Source organism: Cygnus olor, chromosome 3 (genome assembly GCF_009769625.2).
Source record: "Cygnus olor isolate bCygOlo1 chromosome 3, bCygOlo1.pri.v2, whole genome shotgun sequence".
NCBI classification, from domain to species: Eukaryota; Metazoa; Chordata; class Aves; order Anseriformes; family Anatidae; genus Cygnus; species Cygnus olor.
In genome coordinates, this window is record NC_049171.1 from 4,290,694 (window position 1) to 4,309,005 (window position 18,312).

Consider the following 18,312-nt stretch of genomic DNA (forward strand, 5'->3'; position numbering starts at 1 on the left):
TGGGGCTGGGGGCAGCCTGGGCTGGTGGCAGGGGTGGTTCCCATGGCAGGGGGCTGGAACCAGACAGGCTTTAAGGCCCCTGCCAACCCAAACAATTATATGATTCTATGACCATCTCCTCCAACCTCAAGAAGGGTCCATCCCAACATAAAAAAGTTAAGCAAATGTGGCAAAAAGCCTCACATGGATAAATAAGGATCTCCTGGCAAAACTTGAGCACAAAAAGGAATCATGCAAGACATGATAACAGGGCCCGGTGACCCAGGAGAAGTATATAGACACTGTCCAAGTGCAGGGACAGCATTAAGAAAGCAAAAGCCCACCTGGAGTTGAAATTCACAAAACACACAAAGCTGAACAAGGTCATTTCAAAGCCCCTCTCATCTGTCTTTGAAAAGGTCACACTATTTGGGAAGGTTGCTGACAAAGGTTAGAAAGTAAATGTCACTCCTATCTTCAAGAAAGGCAACAAGGAGAATTTTATGCACCTCCAAGAAAATTCTGAGTCTTAATTTCTTGATAACTCAGTCTTAAGCAGCTGAAAACATTTGGATGACCATTATATTTTATGTTCTCCAAGCTAAACAAACTCAGTTACCTTAACACTTCTTCACACATCTTGGCATCTTCCAGCTCTATAACTGTGTTGGACTCTCTCCAAGACTTGCTTCTACAAGGAACCCCCAAATTTGGCATATACATGGCATATACACGCAGCTCATGAGAGCCATGTAGGGGGAAATAATCTGTTCTTCTGATCTATTAGCTGCAGTCTTTGTGTTGCAGCTTCTATTTTTTAGATGGCTAAAAGTAGGTGAGTTATACCTGCCTAGACATGTGCATGGGTCAAGTTCCATTCACTGCTATGGACAGAATAAACTTGGAACAGGTCAGATTGGCTGCAGGGAGAGATACAGGGGATGGCACATCAACTTATTGGTGTTAGCTCTTAGCGGGCACATTTTTCATCTGCGGCAATTGTGCAGGTAATTTGTGCCAGATTAAAGTTATTTCACTGGAAGGTAACGTGATTCTAATTAGCTCACATATGTCATGGGCTAAGAATGTGCTTACAAACTCCTGCTGTGGCTCAGCTGACTTAGAGCAACACTTTGCTCTGAGTCTGTGTCCTCAGCCCCAGTTTTGTATTTCTTAAGCCCTGGCAAAACAAAACAGGTGAAAGAGGAGCTCTCTGATATGCCATGAACATTTCAGACACAAACCCGGAAAGAACTTCAGAGAGAGATATGGTTCTAAGCATCCTTGTTGGCCAGCTGCTTTGATGAATTGATCCAAAACCCTGACCTCAGTCACACACGAAATGTGGATCCAGTTCTGAACTGGACTCTGCCTGTAATGTATAATTCACATCTGTCTCAGCTATTAATATTTCAGGGTCTGAATGAAGCTTGGCCAGATTTTCTCTGATCTCTGCTCCATTGATACCTACTGAAAAAGAGCTTCGTCTTCTCTGTTCTAGGCAGTCCCTTTGCAGGTGCTATTTAAGCATCCATAAGAAAGCTTTCCATGAACATTCATGCACTCTTCAACATGAAAATTTGGCAAACTTTTATTTTTTAAGTAGAGGACATGCAAGAAAAAGGATTTAATGATTTTCCTCCTGACTGTCCTAAAAAGCAAATGCAATATGCAGAGGGAAAACCTGCTTGCATAGAGCAGACATATTTCTGGGCATCTATGTAGTTAGCAGAGGGAGGATGTTCAATTAGTCTCTTTACCACAAGCTCCCCAGTTAGTCTCCCTCTGGAAAATAGGTGAGAAATTCTTATATTCCTCTCAATATGTTAATCAGACAACTGGTATCACAGTTCTCTAACTGTGTAATACCAGTCCCCCTTGGCAGATATATTTTATTTGGATAATGATGTGAAATTTAAGATCTACGTTTCAATTGTACAGAGCCATAGGCAGTTGTCAATTTTAGTGACAGACATGAACCTGGAGCTAAATTCCTGTGCACAAGCAAAAATTCCAACAGGCGTAGCGCAATTCTGGTCCCTTAATAGAAATACATTTTCTCCCATTGAGGGGCAGTATTTTTAAACTGTGTGTTGCTTCTCCTGGTGCTAGCAAATCATGAGTGCTCTCAAATGCTTCCTTTCACTTGCACAGTTTGCTGACCTTTGCTTGATAGCAGTCTGCTGCAAAATGTGATGGTTATCTGCCTTTTTCTGCCTAAAGTGTCCATTGCTTTGGTACCAAAGTTCTGATGGATGAATCTTTTGCCTTGTTTTACCATTGCTGAATATAAATTCTACCACATCATGCTCCTTCCAGCCTCTGGTCTTCCTGGGCAGGTGTTATGATTTTTAATGCCCACTACACTGTGTCTCTCCTGTTCACTTCAGAATGTGTTAACTCTAATTTAAATTCTGTATCCAGTGCAGAGAAGGGTTTCCTTTAGTTCTAGCAAAAATAAAAATCTTGAGGAGTTATTCAGGGTTGTTGTTTAGTTTCTCTTTTTTTTTTTTTTTTTTTTTTTTTTTTTTTCCACCACTGGCAATAGTCTCATTGAAAAGAGTCTTTTTCTGTAAATACTAATTTGCAGCTATATATATATATACATATCTTTTGTTCCACTGTTACTATTATTTGTATAGTGTTTAGGGTGTTAGTATTATTTTGCATAGTGTTTCAGTTGGTGAGAGTGAAATTTTCTTTAAAACTTGCAGGTGCATTAGAAGCCTGAGGAAAAGACGAGCTGCATTCTATTAAGTTTTTTTTTTTTTTTTTTTTTCCACAAAGTAGATCTAAAGCTGCTGAAAACTGTCCCCAAAGCTGTCAATCAAAAGAGGAACAATATGAAAAGCAGCACCAGTAGCTCAAAATTCTTCCTTACTATAGCACAATAGACAAGGCACAAGGTTAGGACTCAGGAGTAGGTCCTCTTTTAAATCTCTGATATTTCAGCTTCAAAAACAAACTAAGAGAAATTTAAAAAGACATATTAAGTCAATCTAAAAGTAATTCTCTCTCTCTCCTCTCTTTTTTTTTTTTTATGGTATGTAATTTGAAAAAAAAAAATGGTTTGCATTTCTTTTTAAAGATTTTTCAATAAAACTAAACAGTTTCCAAATAAGGAGAGGGAGAGAGGTAATCTGATTGTTACTGTTTCCAAAAACATGCATTTGGGATGCTTGCTGTCCTAGGTCCACATCTCTTCTCTCATGAAATCAGAACAGAGATTTAAACTAAATCTCTTAACTTCAACAAAGTGCCTTAGTGAAAATGCCATGGAGATGCTTGGGCTACAGTTTTCATGAAATCTACTTTGTTACGTTGATTTGTCTTTCACATACATCCTCCAAATACTGATCTATAGAATTATTTACACACTCTGCTTGACCAAAATGATGTCTTCTGTGAAGCTGAACTTCTTAGGTATGACAGCAGAAGAAAAGCTTCCCAGACTGCCCTTCAGCAGAATAGGTCAAGAACAGTTAGGAGGTGGGATACCTTTTGTGGCTTGAGAAGAGAACCACACAATTACTGTTTGGGGTGGGAAGGGACCCGTGGAGATCATCTAGGACAATTCTCCTGCTCAAGCAGAGACACCCAAGCAGGTTGCACAAGACCATGTCCAGCTAGGTTTTGAATATCTCTAAACATGAAGTCTCAAAGACCTACTAGCTAGGGCACACACTATCTGCCCACAGACTGCTCCTAGCAGGTAGTTTGGAAGAAGACATTCTTTTGGAGAATTTAATAATGTGGTCACAGCTAGATGGTGACCATTAGCTCAGGATCTAGCAGGGTTTAGTTTACAAGTATAGCACTAGCCACCGACCACGTGGGTCCTGGGTGGGTGCCACCAGACATCAATGAAGGCATTTCCATCTGACCTAGCCATCTAGATTGCTTTCAGAGAAAAAATGACGGAGAAAGGTCCTTCTAGGATGCAGTTTGTGTCATCCTGGAAGGATCTTTCTAAAGCACATCAGGTGGATCAAGCCTGGGAAATGTCTGCTTTTTCCTGTGACTGTAAAATGATTAAAGCAGAGCCTGACAAATCCAATGTTCCTCATGATGCTTGAAACACTCTGTGGCCCATGTCTCAGACAAAACACCAGCCTTGAGCACATCTCCCCATCGAGATGCCTTGCTCCAAGCCACTCCACACTGGGTCAGGGATGAGCACATAGAGGACTTGCATTCACAATCCCTTCTGCTCCTGCCAAAACTCAAATCCTCCCTGTCTTTCTGTGTGGTGACTGCATCTCTAAAGCCTGTGGAGCCAAGAACCACATCTGGTGCAGGAACATTTCAAAACCTTTGCAGATCTGCCTATTTGACAAAACATTTAAGCACTGAAGATACAGAGTTGATATTCCTTTGGGGACACATAAGGCTTTACAACTGTGGGTGCCATAAACCGCATTTCATAATGAAGGTTCCTCATTATGGACAATATCCTGTCATATTAACCTCTGTGAATGTTTTGACACAACCATGAAAGCTAAAGTGGGACTTGTCACAGTAAGTCATATTCTGGCAGAGAAGCAGTCATCTTCTGAGTGGCTTCCCTACAAAATGCCTAACACTTCACAATACCATGCATGTTAAAAGGGCTTCCATTTTCGCAAAGAACCAAGGAAACTGTGGGCTTTAATCGTATTTATGATTCTTTTAAACTAGATTAGTTGTTCCTGTTGCTAACAAGACCATTGTGCTTCTTGTCACGTTGGAAGTGTGATGTGCTTTAGCATACCCTTATTTGAAAACAGAAGCTGATGGGTTTTATTCACAATTGTTTTGATAGTAGGTTTTCCTTTTCTTTTTTCTGTTTCTCTCTCTCTCTCTCTTTTTTTTTTTTTTCCTCTAATTCTTCTTCTTCAAATTCCATCTCTATTGATCTTTAATGCTTCCAGATGGGATCACGTTTGGCCATTTTATAGGCTGAGCTCTGAAAGACTAAGAAAATACAGTGCATGAAAGCAGCCCATTAGCTAATAAAAAATAAAAAGGCACTGCAAATATACTAATAAAGTTTGTAATGTTGTAATATATTAAGGAGATGACAACTGTGCAGGAAATAGGCCTGGCCTGGCTGCATGGAATAACGAGGGAGTTTTAACAGCTTATGGTAGAGGTAACAGCTGTCGAGTAAGAGCAAAACATTGCTTACATTTTACATTGTAGCTGAAACAATGCATTAACCGGCCTTCCCGCTAAGACCTCGACTGTCAGCTAATCCAGTAAATTCCTCTGTGGGAGAAAGCATCATCTCACCCTTCTGGGTTTATACGAGTTTGAGGACGTCACCAGCAGAAATGAGTTGTGAACATTGGGATGTGCGCAGGCTGTGCAATACAGTTTATCCCAGCCACAGACTATTGGAGAAGAGACAAATACCATCTAATGCCTAATATGCTGAAGAGAGTGTCTTGGTCCTGCTTCCTATGTGCCACACACCTTGTGTAGCCATCAACACAAGTATGAATAGAGTGTAAAACTAAAGATCATTAAACATGACCATCAGTTTGCAGAAAGAAGATGTTTTACATGCACGCACTAGCTTGCATGCACATATGCATACATAGTTTGCCCATAGGCATAATGTGTATTCTTAGGTGATGCTTTTTACTGATCAAAAAAACCCCTTTGTGCTGTTACCATACATGCACTGAGTGCCAGGTTTTCTTTTGCTCTTATTTCTGATTTTATTAATATTGCTGCAGAAGCTGCTGGAAACTTTTCTTGTGAGGCGCTGTGTATATGCCTATTAGATAGACAAACAACACCAAGAAAAACTCACCATCTACATGCACTGGATTACCAAAGACCTGCCATTGTTTTACAAAAGTGGCAAACAGAAGACATGGTTGCAACGTAAAATCATCTGAGAAGAGACATTCCTGTATAAAACCTCTGTGTGAAGAATACGGTATTTTAGAAAAGCTTTATCTTTCAGTTTAATATTAGAAGTGCATAGGAGCATCAGCATGTGTGTATATTTTTTTTGAATGTGCATAGGATGGGAGAATGCCTATTCCAGAGCTCTTTCTGTAGGTATATGCCCACTTTTATGTGGTGGTGTGGGATGTATGTCATGGAACATTTTTGGGTGAGTACCTTCAGGGCCAGGTACGTGGTAGGATTAGGATGCATTATAGATTGTGGTGGAAGGTGAAAAAGCTAAAGAGCAGCAAGTCTCTCTCAGTCCAGTGTGGGCAGGTACTCAGGAAGAGCTGCCTGGGTATTTCATGGTGATCTTCCCTGACTCTGAATGAATTCCTAAAGGTGGGATTATCCTCAGTCTTGCAGATTGTTGCAGAACAAGGAGCAAAACTCACATTTTACTCATCTTTTTATTTATTATTCATAAATCCCTAAATTTCTTCCTTTGAAATAAGCTGTATTAAATTCCTAAAATAGATATACATTCAGACCGCCTGACACTGAGAAGTCTTCTGTGTCTTTAGAGTGTCAACCCTGCAGACCTACATTAGGAAATACTACTGTTTCTTGGTGGTATTCTGTTTCATTCCTTGACAATAATAATCATTTGGTTTCCTATTTATTTGTGGTCTCATAACTTCAGTCCTAATACAAATGCGTAGAACAGCACTGGGTTTCTATGGCTGTACAAAAAAATGACAAAAAGATTAAGAACATGGGCTTGATTATAAAGGAACCATTAAACTTTGGCGTCGCCCCCTCAGTACACCCCACCCCTTCCCTTCAGAAACAAATCGTGCCACCGTTTGTTTTCAGCTGCAGAAATCTTCATTAAAGTTGAGGAATTAAATATAGCACTTTAGCTAATTAATTATGGTTTGATCATTTTGACACCTCCAAATGACTCAGCCACATACCTGGAAGCTTTGTCAACTCAATTGCATCTTTATTTTGTTGCCTTTAACCAACAATGAAGACTAATGCAGTCTTTCTAGTTTTCAATCACCTCTACAGAAGTGCTCCCCTGGCAATGTCAGGGACAGACCTAATTAATCCCTCATCTGCCCTGCGCTGTGTCTATACATCACACGGCAGTTGGAACTGCTGCTTGTTTTAAGGCTATTGCTGGAATGAAATGCTCATCTGTTTTTCAATAATTTTACCACAGGTGGTGATTTGTAATTAGAAAGGGCAGAATCCAAATTTTGATTTTATTATTATTATTATTTAGGAGGAGGGAAGAGAGGCTGGGGAAAAGATGGAAGAGGATTGGGAATAATAACAGTAATAGCTTCTGCACAGTGGGGAGAGAGCATTAACTTCTGGCACCATGGACAACAGCAGGCTTTTTGGGCTCACTGAGAGAAAGAACAAAGGTTTGCACAAAGTGTGGCTGCACACAGGTTAAAGATCAAGCATTTGCAGACATTAAAAAGGATTTTGTTGGGCAGAGGAAGAGCTTTGATAGCTCAGAACAGAGCACAGGATAGGAGCACAGGACCAATTCCCCTTTTTACCTCTTTCCTCCAGCCTGCGTCATCTAATAGTGCTCTCTGCATCAAACATCTCCAGACTGGTTGGGCGTAGGTGGACAGGTTCTTACTTTCTGACACCAAGTTTTGGAAGTGTGATTTACCTAATGGCAAGACACAAGCCAACGCTGCTGGCAAGATTTAGCATGACACAGCATCATGAGGAGAAACTATGACTACAAAAAAGCAGAGGTTTCACAGCAGACTGGGTGGATTTGTTTGATACTCATGTGGTTTTAGATGATATCCATTAACAGTGAACACTTAGGGCCTGATCAAAGCATCTTGACAGTCTATCATCTTAAACTATTTTGGATCAGGTTTGAGCTTTTATGGGATTGAGCTTTTATAGGTACAAAACGCAGTATCAGAATTGTCATTTGTTTGCGACAAGTTATCATCAACACTAAATGTTGAGGTGTAATGGCTTTAGATATCTGTCTGGCCTGATATCATCAATGGTTTCAAGTGTTACAGAAAGGCTATTTTATTCTAAAAGCTTAATTAGTATGCTATAGATGATTTTTAAAAATTAATATTAAGTGCCTATGTCATTAACCTACACTCATAATACCCTACTGTAATTTTAAATGGATTTCATATATAGCCTTATGCAAGTTTCTTAGAGTGAAGTTTATAGATGTATTGATATGTTTTTTAGCTATGTGTTAGTGTCTAGAAGAATTTTCAAGAGAATGTAGACTGTAATGCTTGAATTAAGCTTGTAGGAACTTGAAAATCTTACTGGCAAATGTTCTTCTATATTACTTTCATGAGCTCCATAAACTATCACATGTTCCTCTAAGTTTCTTGTCATATCCTAGTTTCCCTTTGAACAACATGGGCAATATAGATAAAGGATGACGCTTTAGATCTTACCACTATCTGAATTGGCCCATGATGTCTTGTAAATAAAAACTTCTCTCCTATTTCAGGGTGAGGCTGTTCAGCTTGCACAAGGTAATGAAATATGCATTAGTCAAAGGAATGCAAGTCCATAGCTCTTATGTTAACACAGTCCTGTGAGAGATCTGGCTTGCAGGCCTTCCGTTGTTAACTGCATTGTATGAACTGGAACAGCTTCAAAAGCAAGGCCCATCTGACACCATACAGTTGTTCCAGGAAGTCTTCAAGGAGAAGAAAATTTGGGTGAAGCTCCAGGTTCCAAATGGGCAGAGACCTCTGTCTGCTGTGTATGAGGATTGTACCACCTTTTGAGAGGTTTTACACCCCCCAGGGGAATAAGGTCTGACTAAAACCCAACTTCAAGTTTTCTTATTCTTTGTATGTTCCTGGCAAGGAGGAGGAGTCTGCTTCTACTGCCATTGAGGAATGGATGTAAAAGAGAAATTCATGAAGTTTTCACCTAAGCAGACCCTCTATCTCAGCATGATCAACCTGTTTTTCAAGATTTGTTCCTTAAGCAAAGTATTCCTCCGGTTCTTTTCCATGCCAGTAGCCTTGGCATCTTTCTGTTTTTCTGCCCAGACCTAGTGCGGGTTGACCTGTTGTGGCTACTTAATGCTGGAAGTTCTGCTAGTCCCAGCAGGATTCCCAGGTGAGATGGGTGAGTGAGTAATCTCACTCACAATCCCTTTTTTTAATGCCCTGAATCTAACCCCTCTGTTCTCCTTGATCTTCTGACTTGCAACCTTTTATAGTTCTCAACCTAATACTCACCAGGGCTTAAGTCCCTAGGACCTGAAGGACGCAATGGCGCTGTCCTATATGACATAGCCCAGTAACACCCGGATGTTAGATCAGCCGAAATCCTTGGCTTTGGATGTGTTTTTTGTTTGTTTGTTTGTTTTTATTCCCCTTAATTATTATTTTTTAATCTTTTTTTATTATTTTTTTCCTTAATTCCTTTCTTTCCTTAATTTTTGGCCTATTGAAAGAGAAACTATTTGAACTGAGGTAAAAATGTCAAGGAAAGATGTAGCATTGTACATATTCTCCTTCCCAGCCCCCAAACCTAATGCATGAACTGAGAACACGGACAAGTGGACAAGTTACAGGGTGAGGGAATCACCAGGCACACCCCATGAGTGTTTCTCACTCAGCTATTCTAGAATATTGCTTTTTCTCTTTCACTTTTCTTCTCACTCAGGGCACCTTGCCCATTTCCTGATGCCCTGAAATCCCTTTCTATGTGGCCAGGCATTTTTTTTTTTTTTTTTTTTAATGAATTCAGCTCAGCGCCCACACATCCCCTTAACCATAGATTTGTACGCTCAAGAGAAGACACAGAGAGATGTTGATGTTTTTGGCTAGTATTCATGCCCTCAGTACCCCCCCCCCCCTTTTTTTTTTTTATGAATATACATGTTTTCTTGGCTGTTTGCACTGGAACCCATCTGTTAGAATGGCACGGTTCCTGCTCGCAAGTGGAATCAGACCCTTGCTCGAGGGGGTAGGTTTCAGGCAATGACGGGTTTTTAAGCAGAGCAGCAGGAGCCCTGCAGGAAGGCTCTCCCCTGTGTCAGTGTGGGCACCACCTGCCTCCTTTCACATCAACACACCAGTTGAAACTATTACACTGAAGGCTGGCAAGGTGAGCAGGTGAGGGGAGGAAGCCACAGGGCTTAGGAGCTGCCTGGAAAATTGCTGGTGTTGTAAGAGTGCACTGGGAAAAGCATGGGATGCTTTAAAAAAATCTTGCTTCTAATGACTGAAAAGGAGAATAATACTCACGTGAGACAGAGTGAGAGACACCAATTCCTAGACAGTTTAGGGCATTAGCTTAGAAATGAGGAACTAATTTCTCTGCTTTCAAATAGACACAAGGCAAATGGCTTAGGGATACGTTAGAGAAAGGGTTGTTTCCAGTAGGCTCACAGTGGCACAAGAGCCATCCTCAGTTAAGTTTAATATTGAGATCAAGAGCTACGTTGAGCGAGGTCATTCAGGAGGAGTCTGAAGCATAATGATGTCTCTTTGGTTTTCTTTTTTTCTTTCTTTTTTTTTTTTTTTCCAAATTTCTTTGGAAAGCTCTTTGGCCTCCATTAATGGGCTTCAGCAGGAACATATTTAAACTGTTCCATTAAAAAGTTTCCCCATTTAGTAACACACCCAAATGAGTGAAAGTTCAGATAAACTTTGGAAAAGGTGTGTGTCATCTGAAAATGTCAATAAGCAGCAACTTAAAATTAATTCCACCTGCTTAGACTAATTTATGGGGACAGGAAAGCACCCAGGATAGCTGGCTGCTTATGGAAACTTCTGGCATTGATTATGATCATGGTTTCCTAAGAGTAGTTCAATGTCTTTCTTTATCTGTTGGCGTGTTTTTTTTTTTTTTGTCTGCTTGTTTCACTTTTTCCCCATACTTCTCTTTCAGTTATTGCTCAAACTGAAAGTGGGGAAAATGTAGAAAGTGATAGGAAAAGAAAATGGATAAACCAGAAATACTGACAGTTTGACCCCCTCTTTGTATTCCCAGAGAAAATACACATTGAGAAAAAATATAAAATGTGGAACCTCCTGAGACAAAATGAATCATACTCCTACTGGATCAAAACAACAGAGAAACTCACAGAAAAGAAGGAAGAGAGGGAAGTGAGGGAAGTTCCTTTTTCTTTTCTCTTTTTTTATTTTTTTTAATAAGTAAAAAAAATGCCCAGTTTCTCTAACTGAATAATAGGCATGCCTTGTGCTTCTCTCTGTACAGGTAGGATTTCCTTTGACACCTGTATGGATCATTGCCAGGGAAAGGTGCAGGACTGGGCCACAATCAGCTCTCAGTTGTAGATTATTTCCTACAAGACAGCATGACTTATACCTTGGCTAGGGCAACAATGCAAATATTTCTCACTGATACTAAAGATATCGCTTTACTTTCTGTCCTTGAATAGTCAAACTCATCAGTCAAAAGCACCAAGTTTACACCTTGCGAGATGCAAGCTACTTACAGACCCACCCTGGCTTTCCTTTTTGGGGTTGTGAATAAAGTGTTCAAGAGGGCAAAAAGGGATCTGTCTAGGTGGCTGGAGAGCTACACAGGCTGCAAATATCTTTTGAGCATCAGGAATGAGATTGTGAGAGCCAAGGAAAATCCACAGAAGAATGAAGACCTAAACCAAGAGGTTTCCCAATTTTAGTTATTTTCCCCTGAATCCCTAGGTTTTTAGATTAGTTTCTGTCTATTTTAATGAGAGAAGAAAGACCTAAAAATGTAGCAAAAAACACAGAGCAATAATTCTGCTGTTACATCAAAGGTTTATCTGTAGTCTTTATTCAGTTAATTTGGAGATCACTCTTTACTTTTCATTTCTTTATGTTGAATTTCTTTGCAGTATCTAAATCTATATATAAATAAAGCATAAAAACAAACAAACAAAAAAAAATCTGTAACCTTGTGGGGGTTGTGATCATGTTAAAAATAAAATTATTGTTAATCAGTTGTTTTGTTGGCAAGCAGACAAAGCATTTAACATATCTGAAGAATAAATCATCCCCTGGCCTCTAGACAATGGATGATCCATTACCAAGGTGTCTCCAGGAAGGCTGGTTTCTAGCTATATACAAGCTCACCTGGTGAATTCAATGTCTGTCCCCCAACCCCTTTTGGTTGTGAGGCACAAATGCCAACATGGTATTAAGAGTAAAGAAATCAGAAATGCTTAATTTCTAGGTATTTCTTCTGCTTTGTCCCAGTATCACTTCTTATTACAAAACAGGATTCTGGTTTGTCTTGTGACATAAAGCTGAGCAACTTCCCACATGGTTTAGCAACCTTATTTCTAATTTAGCCTGGATTTAAGGAATAACTATCCCTGTTTCTCAAAATATTAGTCTGTTCTTAGTGCAGCTGTTTGCTTCTCTAACCTTGAGGTTGATAAATATTATGCAAATATTTTGAGATTAATGTATGCTTAATATTTCTTATCCTAAGAGTGGAAGACAATATGTGCTTTAGCACTTTGTTCACCCAGGGCCTTTGTTCACCTAGGGCCTTGGAAAGCAGAATCTTTTTCTTCCCTCGGTGGAGCAAGAGCATGGTTACTCTGTTAATTCAGGACATTGGTGGGACAATGAAGGAATTGCATGTTGGCAACTCACATTTCCTCTAGCCTCTGGATAAAGGATTTAAGTTTTGTGCATGCTGCCAATCCTTTAACAATCTTACACACCCTATAATCACCCTAAAAATTTGGAATAAAAGAGGAAAAAAGAACTGAAAAGGAAAAAAAAAACCTGCGGGCTGCCTTTGCTGAATATCTTGGACTTTAGAATTATTTGATCATTAGTCTAAGTATGGATAATCAGTGTAATGCTAAATAAAGAAATTATACACTGAAATGGAAAATTCACTTGGTAAAAGCCCAAAGAATTATTTATTTTCTGGAAGCTAACACTCCCAGTGAAAGGCAAATGTTATCCTCCCCCTCCCCGCCTGCCCCCCCCGCCCCCCCCCCCCAAGCCTTGTTCATTGCTACTTGAGGTGCTTAGCTAGTATGTGTGTCTATATATTTATTTCTTATAATATTTCTCTGCTAGAATTCCCTTATGAAGTATGGCTACACAATATGCCAAGAAATGGTGAGAAATACAGGAAAGCTATGTCTTCATTGTGCTGAATTAATGTAGGTTAAACTCAACTCAGGTTTTTAATTTTACCTTATTTCCCCTACAAAATTGCTCTTTCCTGACTTCTGTGTCTGCTTTAAGGAAGGACACTAAATTAAAATTTAAGAGACACTTCCAGTCATGTTGGTAATATTTTTTTTTAATATTTGCATTGATGATGTAATGGTAGATTGAAGAGGGTCCACAACACAGACCATTTTCCCAGAAGCAACTGGAAAAATATATGTTAATTACTTAAATACAAACACACACACACATAGAAAACAGGGATTTGATCCTGAAGTATTTGCAGTGGGGATTAGGAGTATGTAATGACCAGTTGTGGCTGCTTATGCAGGAAAGGTACATGACTGTTCAGACTTCAAGGTCATCTTCCCCTAGTTAGCTCTTCCATGAAGATATACTGAAAGGCAAAAGTTTGCCCCAAAGAATTTACAGTCTAGAAATTAATCAGAAGATGGAAGAAAATAAATATTTCTACTAGACTGTTAGTCAAGAAGACAAGAGTAATGACTTTGTACTGGGCATCCTTGTGCTGAAGGAGGCCGTGAGCTGTTCTGTGACAGACACAGACATGTCAAACTTTGGCAGCAATGGGAATATCTCATCGCTCACCAAGATATTAGCCACTCAGAGGAGGCTTTCCTATTTCAATATGCCAGAGTACTTGACTAGATTATGGTTCTATGATATTGGTATATATGGAATAAAGACAAAACCATGCCTTTGAATAATAGAGTGATGTTGACTCGAGAAATACAACAGCCATTCACCCGTGTCTGTCTCCCATAGCTAATTAGACCAGGTGCAGCTTTGTGACACCAAGACCATACTGTTACTGATTCCAGAAACAACCTACTCCAGTGTATTCTCATACTCATCCTAAATGCACGGCCACATAAGATGTGATCATATTCTTAGTGACTTGCTTGACCTTTATGAAAAATTTGTTACAGCACTGGCAATCAAAGTTCACCTGAAATTATCAGATAAGTGTACTCAGCCTGAAACTAGATTTCTCTGTATCATATAGCCTGTTGTGCCATGGTAGCCCTTCTATCTGTCCATCAAAGATTTTCCACATTTAATAAACTTTTAGCACTTTAAAGCACAAGAATTTACTGCAAAAGCACTGGCGTCCTCAAATTCCTATTATAAGGCAGCACAAACCTTTCTCACTGATTAACTTTGAATCTTCAAATTGTCTCCATCTCCTTTTCAGTCTCATACCTTCTGCTTTGCCTGAACTTAGAGCACCTGAATTCATCCAGCCAGAGAATGCAAAGAGAAATTCTGCTTTACTCCAGCAAAACCCGTCTCAGAGCTTTAAAGTCATCTGTGGAATTTAAACAGCATTCCTTAATTTCAGTTGGGCAGATGCTAAATTTTAATGCTAGACACATAAAGAAAACAGTCCTAGATGTGTTTTTTTTTTTTTGTTTGTTTTTGTGTGTGTGTGTGTGTGTGTATGTCACTTCATCTGAGAGCAGAGATAGCAAACTGTGATTCTGTGCAAATTCATGGTATGGGGGCTTTTTGTACCACTAATTTATTCACCTTGGATGTCTGTATTACTGAAGGAATTATATAACCTTTCAATTATAATGATGTATTTTGCAGATGCAGGCCAAGTATCTGTGATTTCTAAAGGTACTAGGTGAAGAAAGAAGTTGAATTTGCCTCCTCACATACTCCATGGTTGCGTTTTCACCATATATGAAATTGTGTTAGAATATTCATATTGTCCTCTGATCTTACATGATTCCTTTATACTGAAACACTTTTTCTATTGTGATGGGAATAAAGCTGTAGACTATCCACCTTTGTTTCCAGGGATTAAGTTTTCTGAAGATACCTGCCAGAATGTTGAACACAATGGGCAGGGACTCTCCCCATCTGACAAACTAAGGTCATAAACTGCACAGACAATGCCAAACAGTCAAGGTTCATTGTTTCCTCTATGATTACACTGAAGTTAATCACTTGGTAGTGAAATAAATCAATATGACTCCATAAAAGGAGAGCAATTAATAACTATGTGCTTGTTGCATTACTCAACATACCAAGAGACAAATTCTTTAACAAAATGGTTTTGCATAGACAAAGGTGGGTTACGGAAGGTCATGTAGCAGAACAGAAGTGCACACAAGTCCTACATCTCTTGCCTATGTCATCTCCTCTTATTGGTGTAGCTTATGCAGGTCCAAGATCTTACCAGGACCTGTTGTGGGATAAAATAAATCTGGAGGTTGAATAATGACAGAGATTTTCCAAGGGTGAGATACGTGGGAGTAATTGAAAGCCCAATGACATCCTCCATGCATTTAAATGTGAATGGACAGAGGACATACCCATTTAGTGCTTAGAGAGAGCAATCCTGAGATGTCAGGAGTGGACGGAGCAAATGACCTCAGAAGCCTTTGCCATCCCTAATTTTTTATGATTCCCTGAGCTGTATGGCTCAGAAATACCAGGACATGTATTTAAATGATTCATGAGCTTTGCACACCCAAGCAATGCTTCAGCTGTCATGACATCCTGTAATAGGTTTGGCACCGACCAAGACAGGAAAAACAAGCCATCATTTGGCCTGACTTTGCCAGAAAAGTCTCTGGTTTCTCCCCACTGATGAAAGTTGTCATTTCTCCTGTAGTTTCCAGTGTGTGTCACTGGCAGAGAGGAGGTGGAGGGAAAGGGGAAAAAAAAAAAAAAAAAAAAAAAAAAAAAAAAAAAAAAAAAAAAGGAAAGGAAAGGAAAGGAAAGGAAAAAAAAAGGAAAAGAGGAAATTAGATGAAAGGAAAGGAAAGGAAAGGAAAGGAAAGGAAAGGAAAGGAAAGGAAAGGAAAGGAAAGGAAAGGAAAGGAAAGGAAAAGGAAAGGAAAGGAAAGGAAAGGAAAGGAAAGGAAAGGAAAGGAAAGGAAAGGAAAGGAAAGGAAAGGAAAGGAAAGAAAAAAACCCTCAAATCCTAAAAGTCATCATAACAAACTTGCTGCTGAGTGAAGTTGCTGTTTGACTGAGCGTGGTGACTGCTGTGCTGTGACAGATCCTGTCAGAGAGGCACTGCCTCAGCTTGCAGGTGTAAGCATGACCTATCAAACTGAATGGGAGCTGACAGAAGGGATTTCTGCAACGTGAAATGGGAGCTGACATAAAAACAGTGACGTGTGAGGGACTGAATCACCGCAAGCACAGCTGTCACAGATGATGTCCAGAGACATGACAGGAGAATACTAACTTTACTTGATGTCAGTTTAGTTGTCCTTTGTGTTTGGAAGAGTAACTGTTAGGAAGGGGAAAATTCTAAAAGCACAAAGTGGGTGGGGGAGCGGGGGGGGGGGGGGGGGGAGAAGAAAAGAAAAGCCACATGCACATCCATTTCAGCTTGATGTCCAAAGCAATTTTTGTATTTTCTTTCTACACTACTAGTACAGGCACATCTATTGTTGGTGGGGGTGTTTTTTTTTTTTTTTTTTTTTCTGTTGTTGTTGTTTGTTTTATTTTGGCACGCTTTCTTCTGGCTAGAACAATAGTTTTGCATAAACTATTTGAATACTTAGATTACTTAGAAGAAGACTTGCTATAGCTGCCACTATCAGTACATACCCCTTCAAGGATGAAAAGTCAGTTATCTTTTCCTTTCACAGAAAGGAGTAGGACTTGTCTGAGGATAAAAAAATAAAAATAAACCTCTCTATAAGACATCTGACATTTGTGTCTCGTCGTGTTACTGATGCCTACATTGGACAATCACTTCGTATCTGTTACTCTTCCTGACACAATTGTATGTAGTTCAGTAACTCCTTGGGTCAGGAGCAATCTCTTCCTTGCACCTTTCCAAGTACAATCAAATCTCACCTACGACCAGGACCTCAGTCTGTGTTTATAAATGAGAAATGTCCTAACTATTTGAGTTCACAATATATAGAGAAACCTCTTCACTTTGTCATGAATTATACTGCACTGACTGAAATTAAGAGTTCAGTTAGGATTTTTGCTTAGGTGAAAACCACCAGAAGTGGTGATGTTGGGAAATGCTAAGTACATCACAGTCCAAGAGAGAGTAGCCTGATCATGGTCTTACTAGTGACTCTGCCTATGCCAGGCTGGATGCTTTACTCTGACATGTAGGTAGTGAGATACGTGAGGGGTGTGACAGGTAGTCCTTGAAGCAGAAAACAGGGCTCCCTTTTCTCCCATATTTCTGGCTTTAACTGGAGCACCAGATAAGTCTCTCTAACCTCTAGGGCAAAGAAGACTCTGAAATCCTTCCATTCTCTGTGACAGGAGTGCCCTGATGTAGATCCAAACCAAGATAATTATTTATTGTTGTTTTTCTGAAAAGTCTGGAGGCAGATCTGAGAACCACCATACGACTGCTGAGATCAAGCATTAGGCATGGTCTAATTAACTTCAGAAAGGCTTTCATTAATTCCTCCCTTTATTGATCCACCTCTAACTTTTGAAGGAAATCACATAAACATGCATGTAGACTTTCTTTTCCACTCTTTCTCTTCTGCAGAATTTTCTGTCTCCTGAAATGTCCAACCTCAATCCCTAGTACCTGAGTGGAAAGATTACCATAGTTTTCTGCTCCAAATTTTATGACACTTCGAGTGAGGATGAGACTCTTGGTTGAGGTGTCAGAATTACATCTGCAAGGGACAATATACATAAGAACACCAATCAATAACCAGCCAGTACAGCATGGTAGCTAGATGGTACACAAGGACAGCTGAAAATCCGGACAGCACAGGAAGTAAGATTTAACTTACTGGTGCCTTCTGATACTGTAGGGTTCATGAGTGTACAATACAGTCATCAGTCCTGAAGGAAAAACAGGTTCTTTGTGGTACTAGGTCCTAACAAACTGTCATGACCAGAGTGAGTTTCCCAGTCTCAGAAATCAGTAAGCATGGCTTGAATTAAAAGGGACTTCTGTCCCGTCAGTGCGGAGGAAGAGCAAGGTGACTCGTGGCTACATTGCAGTGCTTGGACAGCCTACATCGGGATGTGGAATCTCAACCATACCATGCTTCTCGTAGAGGTGTTAGTGTGCATCATGGTGTCATTTTTAAGTGCTAGTAAGAGAGGAAACTCATTTTCAATAAACATTTTTGTGCTACCCATTAACTATACTTCTGTCTTTCCCTTACCTTGATTTTTTGTTACCAAAATGTCTTAATGTCTTATCACTACTTACATAGGGGAATTCTGCTTTTATTGTTTTGTTGTGTTTTGTTGTTGTTGTTGTTTGCCATACATTGGGCCTCAT